This window comes from Meleagris gallopavo, chromosome 8 (assembly GCF_000146605.3).
Source record: "Meleagris gallopavo isolate NT-WF06-2002-E0010 breed Aviagen turkey brand Nicholas breeding stock chromosome 8, Turkey_5.1, whole genome shotgun sequence".
Classification (NCBI taxonomy): domain Eukaryota; kingdom Metazoa; phylum Chordata; class Aves; order Galliformes; family Phasianidae; genus Meleagris; species Meleagris gallopavo.
In genome coordinates this window covers 18,998,645-19,005,236 of record NC_015018.2, presented here as the reverse complement: position 1 = coordinate 19,005,236, position 6,592 = coordinate 18,998,645, and the positions used below count along the sequence as shown (strand labels likewise).

At 35.8% G+C, this 6,592-nt stretch overlaps 1 protein-coding gene across 1 annotated transcript in view; it reads left to right on the top strand.

Moving 5' to 3' along the window:
- The window catches only part of HTR7 (5-hydroxytryptamine receptor 7), a gene marked incomplete at its 5' end in the record, with an annotated part of 33,756 nt that extends 32,572 nt beyond the window's left edge, over nt 1–1,184 (top strand). Inside the window, one exon of the mRNA XM_031554580.1 lies at nt 9–1,184. The remainder of the gene's footprint in view (nt 1–8) is intronic.
- Between the last annotated feature and the right edge of the window lie 5,408 nt (nt 1,185–6,592).

Below are 6,592 nucleotides of genomic sequence, written 5' to 3'. Positions count from 1 at the left end.
TTAAACAGGAGAAGTTCTGATTTCTCCAGGGAAAAGGAGTCCTGATTCATGATCTGCATCAAAGCAGCCAAAAAAGCCAGACCAGAACTGGAGAAGAAAAGTGAAAAGTTGGCTTCTGAAGAAACAGATAGCTTTATGAAATGTACTTCATCTTCTTTTGATGGGAATGTACTAAAAATACTCAATGAGCTCAAGATATTACATTAAATACATTTCTACTAAAATTAGTCACATCTTGTTTGTTATGGAGAAAAGTGCTGCTATGTACAAATCAGAATAGTTTTCTGCCTGAGAAAGCTAAATTATTTCAGCAATAAAGTTTAACACATGGAGTGGGAAAGAAATGCAACTGAAATTCAAAGATAAAGTGCTGTGCAGATTTCCACTGCGTTCAACAATGTAGAAGACATTCATTTATATTTATCATGCTTGTTGATCCCAATGTTGGTATTAATATTCAGGGATCATCAGTGATATTGAATGTATTCTGTTGTACTACAAAAAGGTGTTCTCAAGCACATAGTAGCTCCATGGATACTTTCAAGGCTTGTGATATTTTATGCACCTGGAATAGGTTCCAGAAAGACAACAAAAAAAGACTGATTTTTTTTTAAAAAGTATTCCACTCTACAACATGAATGCCTGTTTGTGAGCATAGCTTGTTAGTCCAGTTCCCATCTTGCTAACGAGAAGAGTTATCTTCAGGTATCCTATGACAAAAGTTATGGGCCAGAAACAGAACATACACATATCACACCATGGTCAATTTACAAACAAGATTGTTTTGTTTTAATGTAACTTGTGTGGTCTGCCAAATTATAAAAAAAACATCATTCTCTTCTTCTAACAGAGATAAGAGAGTCTTGAGAAGTTCCGTAGCACTTTGATTGCTATTTTACTGACCAGATAGATGAGACTGAGAATTACAAAATCTGTTACTTAATAAATAAATAAATAAATAAATAAATAAATAAATAAATAAATCTTTTGAAATATTCATTCTGGAATCCCTGCAGAATCCCAGATAGACAACATAAGTTACCTTTTCTACGCCTACAGAATGAACACTCAAAGCATCTGCTGTTCTCCAAGTGCAGAGAATGGAGCAGCAGAACAAAAGCAGTTTACATCTCTGTGTATGTTTATTTTACAGTTAAAATAAACCCCTTTGCCTTGACAAAAATTAAATAGGCAATTGTCAGTGAACAATTTCTTGGGAGGGGGGAAGAGGAGAAATTTTTTTTTGAACTTGTCTTCACCAACACTTAAGAGTTGGTTTCTAAACTACGCAGGGTTATATTTATATGTGTATATATATACAGTGTGACACATCGTTCCTAAAGTCTCTCTTAACAGTTACAACTGTATGAGCACATAGCATACTTCCACTGCTGTACAATTTGTGATATTATTCTACATCATTTTAAATAATAACTCATGCCATATGTCATCCACTGACTCTGCATGCCATTACAGCATTGATTTCCTTTAAGTTCATATATAAGTTCACAGTATTTACCGAGATAAGAAGAAGCTGTGCTTAGCAGCATGGGTCAGTTCATTACTTATCAACGAGAGGTAAGTATGGGACACAAATCCATGTTAAGCCTATGTAAAACCTAAGACAGAGGACTCACTATGCTGATACCCAAAGCCAGCTCCTGTAGTCACACCAGAGCAGCATAGTTTCAGTATACTAGATCAGCAAGACTCTTTATTACTTCACTGATAAAACTCTGAGCTCTGCATTTGGAAAGAGTCTTTTATAATGTATTTCCCAAAGGGAATAGAAAAAGCAACGTTTTTATACTTGGTTAACCTGAAGTATTCAACATGAAATGGGATGATTTCTGTCAATGATCAATAGTCTAGTTCTGATTGAATTACTTGAGAATATATTCCGAAGTCAGAGTTAAATTGGAAAATAATATTATAACTGGACTTAATGAGATAGGAATGAGACAGGTCCATAAGTAAAACTATTTTTTTAAAATCTGTAGATATATACATAAAAATAACATCTATGTATTCCTTGTATTTTATAACCATACTGCCTCACAAAAAGAAGGAAGTAGATATATTATCATATAATAAGCACTTGTTATTTTTTAATATCTATTAAATTCCCAGAATAATTTTAAAATTACAAGAACATCTGAAAATAAGTGGTGGTATGTACATATAAAGCGATGAAGTGTTTTTCTCCATAAAGATTTTCATCCAAGAGCTTTCAGACACAGCTACAAGAAACATAGGGAACTATAAAGTCTTGATAGCTCATTTTCTTCTTACTGCAGCTGTCAGGTCTGTCACCTCTCAAACCAGTGCACAAACCCACACAGTAGTAACTTCACTCAAGGCTGAAAAAATGTTCAAGACTAACACGTCGTGTAACATTTTAGAGGACTCAAAGTGGGGTTGATCAGAGGAAGTTATGAGATTAGATGGCCTACAGGGATAACAAGTTCAGCTTTCAATAGTTTCTGTAGCTGGTAGTACAAAAGCAGTACAGGGATCTGCCTTCCACTGAGATAAATCCTCAGACTGTAGCTGTGTTTGTCACACTGAACAGACAGGAGGTTCTTTTCTAACTCTGTCACCAAGATTGACTTGGGATGTGATGGTCACAAGGCTGTCTTTGGGTAGTTATCAGAGCATATGTCAACTTTAATAAATAACGTATGAGCTGGAATTCATCTTAGCTTTCCAAATGGTGAAGTAACCTCTGCAGTGATTAACAAAAAATACACAATAACCTTGAAGCTTTAGGATTACTTAGACAAATGAGAGTTTACAAAAGGGACAATGGGAACCACAGCATTTTTATCTCTTTATCTGTATCAAAACTGTATTTTCTAACTTCAATTGTATATAGCTTTTAGATTGATCTGACAGAGTTCCATAGCACATCATCACAAAGTGGAAGGATCAGATTATGGCCAGTTAGATTTCCTTTCCTTTCTTTCAAGAAGCAACTGTCCTCACAGAGAGAGATAAGCATATACCCAGTTATATGCATTTTACTCATTCTCAAGGAACTCTAATAAAACTGCTTCCTATCAGACCAGGAATATTACATCATTAATATGTACAGGAAAAATGTATAAATAAGGAAAAGTACAGACTAATTAGTTTTAAGGAGTGTAGGAGCACTAATTGTTGTAATGTAACCCCAGAGTCTTTTAAGCTTCATTACTGTTTTGCATTCTCTTACCCCTCAGACCGGTGTAGCCTCTTGTGTAGTGAGTCCCCAACATTAATTTCTCATTCACCTATTTTTTCCCTTCTTCTGACATTCCTCCTCTTCTCTGAATTTACTGTTAATGCCCTACCTTATTTGAATGTTTTAAGAGATTATATCCACCCCAGAATGAGTCAGGACTTGGCTTAGTGAGAAGCAGATGTTTTGGTTTCTCATCATTTCATTACAAAGACCTACAGCAGCCTGAATGCACCAACCCCTGTTATCATGAGTACCAACCCCTCCCCCCCCAAAAAAAACCCAAAAAAACAGTTATCACGGCCTACAAATGCCAAGGGTTGCTCTGCAAAATTCTGAACAAAAAGTGCATGAGAATAAATTAGGTGAGGGAATTATATAGCTAAGTCTTCTAACTAGCAGTTAAACTCCCTTAAAATCCTCAGAGGTATTTATTTATTTACTATGAGTTTTGCCAACATTTGAAGGCATCTCATATCCATCTCTTAAAAAAAAAAAAGTAGTTTGGTTTGGCTTATTGGGTTGGATTTTTCTTTCTCTTCTAAATAAATCTACTTATATTTGTAGGGCTGTATCTGCCTCCACTGACAAATAATAGGATTAAGATTCTTATAAACCTCCTCAATATGCAACTCGTGACTTTCAAATCAATAGAGCTTTTCTGAAGTAGTTTTACTTACTAAGTAGGTGATGTCCACTTTGGAGCCAAAAATTCTGAAGCTTTACACATCTTACAATTACAAGAAAAATACATAGTTTGCAATTTTTGCATTTTCTTGCAAGAGCCCATTTTACAAATCTGCCACTCTTCCTTACCAGTATCAATGGCTGACAGAGTTCCACAAGTTTGCAGCTCAAAGTTTTGCAGCCTGATATTCATAATCAGTTAACATCCCCTTCTTACCTCCATGCATGTGCACATGCCCCTTCAATTCAGATAAACGTGTGTTGTAACATTCTCTGCTCTCTACACACATATTTCAAGATTCTTTGAAATAAGGCAATTTTCAGCCTCCTACTTTGAAGGAGTAAACAAAGAGTTCTGAATATTCCGTTAATGTATTTTTCTTTTTTCCAGTGGAGCTAATTTAGTAGCCTCTCTCTTTAATATTGGGATTTTCCAGCATCTTGAATCACACTAACAACTGTTTCAATAGACAGGACAATAAACTCTATTTTCAACTGTTTTAGGTCATTGCAGAATTAAGGTTGTCTACTTTGCAATTGCAACGGCTATGGAGACTGAGATACTACTGAGATGCAGACACCTGTACCAGAGAGTTTTCTGGGCCTTGATAGAATTTATAGGAAATTGCCTTGGATTTCAGAGACTGGATTTTACACATGGAAAATCAGCAAGGAAACATTTGTAGAAGTCCTTTAGGGAACGAAAAAATACTATTTGAGAGTGCTCTCACACAGGATTTCGCATGGGCAGAGCACAGGCCATAAAGCTCAAGTACGCCCAGTGCCAAGGCCTGAGCTGTTGTGCCAGGGGCTCAAGAAACATAGGTCATGAAGAATATTCATACTTGGTTTTATTCATGTTTTTCACTCTGCCAACTCCCAAATATTGCTTTGGCCTAGATACAACGTGTAGAAGCAGCTGCTGTACAACTTTAAAACAATCGCTTTAACCATTACCAGTAACCAGTAAGTTGTTTTGCATCTCAGGAAGGGTCTGACTTCATGTAACATATGGCAACGTCCCTATTTGCCTTGCCTGTCTGATACTCTTCCTGAGTATCTTTTTTCCAACTACCATTCCAGTTGTTTGCTTCACTGTGAGCCCCAGCAGGCCTTGTTCTCCAGCTGTATTCTGTGGGTCAACAGACAGCTGAGACAGCTGGCTCATGAGCTACTGTACCTGTATGATACCTCTGCTTTCCTTCCTTCGCCTTTTTGTGTCCTGCTTGATGTGTACCTTACAAATACAAAATCTTTTCCCACCTACCATCTTGATTCTAGTTTAAAGTTCTTGCTACATTAGCTGATTTTATTAGTGTGACAGAGTGATAAATTTGCTTCAGGCCTGAGTGTGAGATAAACACAATGACAAAAGATGAAAGCTTTTCTTACTATCAGAAGATGCTGTTGAAAAAACTATGTGAAAGTATTGAAAAAACCTCCAAACATACCTATATTTAATATAATAAGTCAGATATTAAAAATTTTAACAGATAAAATGAATTTTATATAATTTTTGTTATCTGTGGCTTTTAATATGCAAAAATCACCAGAGAATTGAGCTGCATATATTGTCTCATGTTTTTCCCTGATGAAATATAATAAAATACAAAGACATGAAACATAAGAGACTATTTTCCACAAATATGTTACAAAGAAATACAAAGAAATTAAGCCCTTCAACTCATAAATGGCCTCCGATGAAAATGTTCAGTTTTTGCTTCTAGTACAAGTCTTACTTGGAAAAGAAGAATTACTGATGCTTGCACTGAAAATGATTTAAATTTATACAGGAGACTAATTTAGTAGGAATGGAAATAGGGTTCTTCTGTAGTAAGTACTGAGTTATATTATGTTTCTAAAATGTGTAAGCCCAGAGGGATATTAAAATGTTAATTTGGAAACTATTTAAAAGGTAATTATTTTTATATAATAAAATAAGAAGTCTGCTGAATACTAATCCCTGCGTTGTGATTTCTTTGAATTAATGCTACAGAAATTAGAGAATCCATTTGTTTAAGTGATTTTAATTTAGATTCATGGAAGACATTCTAGTCTACAAAAAAGTCGCTGTCTTTTTTCAGCTCCCATTTAAAATTCTTCCCATACCAAAATTAATGTTAAAGAGAGAGACCTAAACTTGTTGGATAACACTGAATTGAAAGAATGAGAGCACAGAAATTTGAATGAATCTCCTGAAGAACAGATTGTTTGTTCTGCACAAGCACTGCTATGAACAGCACCAGCTCAGGCCCTACTGAGCAGGTCAGAATTTATCACTTCCAAGTAAAAGCTGACGTTACCTATTCAAGCCTTGTAAGCGAAGGGTAGGAAAGTCAGCTGATACCTCTTTTCATCCTCTGTTCAGTTTTCCTGTTCCTCTCCCTGGTACACTGCTTTACTCTCCATTTCACCAGAGCTTTCTGTGCTGCTCACTTTGCAGGACATGCTTCAGTGCTGTCCAGGCCTTTGTCATCTCTCACACAACCCTCTTCCATAGGCTTTTAAAATACTTAAGCCATCTTGGAAAATGAAAACAAAAATAAAAATTAAAAAACCTCTCACCTCAATCTTTTCCATTTCTAGTTCCACATCTGTTGTTACTATTTTCCTCTGTATTCTGTTGCAGTCTCTGTTCTCAGCCACAAAAGAATCCTCCTAGCCAGCTCTTTGGTGCAAATGCCT